Source organism: Lygodium microphyllum, chromosome 18 (genome assembly GCF_053477565.2).
Source record: "Lygodium microphyllum isolate KBCC chromosome 18, Lygodium_microphyllum_v1.1.10, whole genome shotgun sequence".
NCBI classification, from domain to species: Eukaryota; Viridiplantae; Streptophyta; class Polypodiopsida; order Schizaeales; family Lygodiaceae; genus Lygodium; species Lygodium microphyllum.
This window is the reverse complement of record NC_141152.1, coordinates 11,959,068-11,961,855: the sequence shown is the minus strand read 5'-3', so window position 1 is coordinate 11,961,855 and position 2,788 is coordinate 11,959,068. Positions and strand designations below refer to the sequence as shown.

At 36.1% G+C, this 2,788-nt stretch overlaps 1 pseudogene; it reads left to right on the top strand.

Annotated features, from left to right (window-relative positions):
* Positions 1-396: 396 nt before the first annotated feature.
* Positions 397-1,949, top strand: LOC148020587 (uncharacterized; annotated as a pseudogene).
* The last annotated feature ends 839 nt before the right edge of the window (positions 1,950-2,788 follow it).

Sequence of the window (2,788 nt, the reverse complement as noted above, 5' to 3'; positions counted from 1 at the left end):
AGATATCTACACTTAGCACATAAATGATCATTATGACTCTTACATGGCCATGGAATTATCACTTATTATATTTGGTTTGTTACACCTACCTATAGCTAGTATAGTTATAGTGCCAATTAATTAGTATAACTAGTTATGCAATGCTTGGCTTAGTAGACCACTTTCCTTTATGTTGTATCTTATTTATACTTTGTATACATTGTATGGGTGTCGTAAAACACAATGAGTGCTACCATCAATATACAATTAGGTTGATATTTTGTTTGAAGTGAATGACACTTTGATCACACTTACTACAAAATTCTATCACGGTCAACTTTCTTAAGGTTGTAAAACACAGTTTTCAAGATAGTGTCTTTATCAAAAAATAGTACGTTCTCTTAGTGTGACTTTTGAATGGCCATAAAGGTCAAGCAAGCTCGACTCAACTAGGAATCAAGAGGAGTGTGCCATATACTTTGTACAAAGGTGAACACACATGTTGCAACAAATGAGCTATAGAAATCTATATACCATGCATGGAGGAGCTCATCAGAAATGTACCCAAACAAGTTATTGTGTGCTATACATGATAAAATGGACCAAGATAAGTTTGCTATACCACAAATCAAACCAATTTTCAAATCACTAAATGGTGTTCATATGCTTCCAATGTCCTTGACAAGAATGCTCACACATGGACATGGATAAATTTCTTATGGTCACTTTACATTGGGATTATGGCCAAGTGATCCCAACTTCACAATTGCATGTCCTTCAAAATGCCCAAGGAATTTGGAAAGAAAAGAGAAACACATTTAAGGTGACTTGAGCTCATAAAACTTAGATGTTTCATCTCAAACATATCTTTTCTATTGTGCCTTGTCTACTACAATGCTTTATCATCACATGAAAGTCATAAAGGAGAAAAATAAAGTATGCAATGTATAGAGTGCATCCAATGATGCCATTATGGATGTAAGCACAATATCCAATATCCTTGATAGGAATGCTCACACATGGACATGGATAAATTTCTTATGGTCACTTTGCATTGGGATTATGGCCAAGTGATCCCAACTTCACAATTGCATGTCTCTCAAAATGCTTGAGGAATTTGGAAAGAAAAGAGAAACACATGTATGGTGACTTGAGCTCGGAAAACTTAGATGTTTCATCTCAAACGTATCTTTTTTATTGTGTCTTGTCTACTACAATGCTTTATCACCACATGAAAGTCATAAAGGAGAAAAATAAAGTAGTGCAATGTACAAAGTGCATCCAATGATGCCATTATGGATGTTAGTACAAATGAGAACATACAAAATAACTTGTCATTTGAATCAAGGATAGATAACAACATGAATTTGCATGAAGGTTGCACATCATTGGATCCAAGGACATTCAAGATTTTGCCAAGAACATTGCTATTGCAGCTTGACAATTGTGGCTCTGAAAACAAGAATTGATATGTATTTGCCTACCTATCACTATTGGTGGCACGACAGATATTTGACATGGTGTAGCTTGAATTTCTTATGGTTGGTCACACTCATGAGGACATTGATGCATTATTCACTCACTTTTTTGAAAAGCTTAGGAAAAAAACCATCCTCACATTCCCACATTTGATTAAGATATTTAGTGAGTATGTTAGCATGCATCATGCACCATTTCTCTTGCAAAGGATGGCAAACTTCAAGGAATTTGTAAAAGGGTGTCTACACGATTGATCAGATAGCCTAGTGGGTCATTCAAAGCCATTGCAATTTAGATTCTACATGCCATTGAGTGATGGTGGCATACATCTGATGCAATACAAAGTATACTCTAAAAATATTGATTGGCTACTAGAAAGTGGTAAAGAGCTATGGAAAAGAAATGATCAAGGAGGATCTAAGCTTTCTAAAGGTGTCCCAAAAGTATTGCCACCCTTTGAGTATGTGAAAGATAATGAGAAGCTTGTGTAATGCTTAAAAAGTTATGTCAATTGGTGGAAAGACCACTTGTAAGGCAAAGAAGAGAAACCTGACTATGCTATTTGGATCAAACTAGTTCTCACATATTAGGAGAATGTGATTCAAGCTATGCAGATACCTAGAGGAAGCAAGCACGCTTTATTTCATGACTTTTGGCCAATGGTGTATGCACACATGATATGACTCTAGAGCTTGAAACAAAAGACATTCCAAAAGGAGAAATTGATGAAAATGAATGGCATTGTTATAGTCTAATGTGCAAATAGATTGCTAAGGAGTTCAACCCAATAGTTGATGTGCCAATGTGTAACTTTGTCCTTGTACAATAAGAGTGGAATTTTAGAGCCAAATTTAAAGTGCAAAAGTAGCATGAGAGCCGTAAAAGAGGCGTTTTTGAAGAAAAATGGAACGATCATGGATCAAGGACTTGCATTTTGCTAGATGCATTTCGATGCCAAGAATCCAATGCAAGTGTCCATTCATTGGTCAGAGTCCATTTGACGCCCTATTTAATGGTCGCAAGGTTTAGTGTTATGAAGCAACTACTTGATTCGGAAGTTGAAAAGCAAGTGATGCTAGGAAGTTGCCCCCGTCCAATTAGATCGTGAATCTGAGGTTGTTTACCCCTCCATTTAGGATGAAACCACTTTTATATAGTGCAAATGTAAGACGAATGGACTAGTTTTTTTTAATGATTAGTGATTAACAAGCTTAAAAGAAGCTTAGCTTCTTGAAACATGACGAATGGAGGGAAGGGGGGGCATTTTTTTGGCGAGCCTTCAATTCCTTTAAAAAAAGAGATTTGCAACAGTTTGAATTAGGCCTTCTCC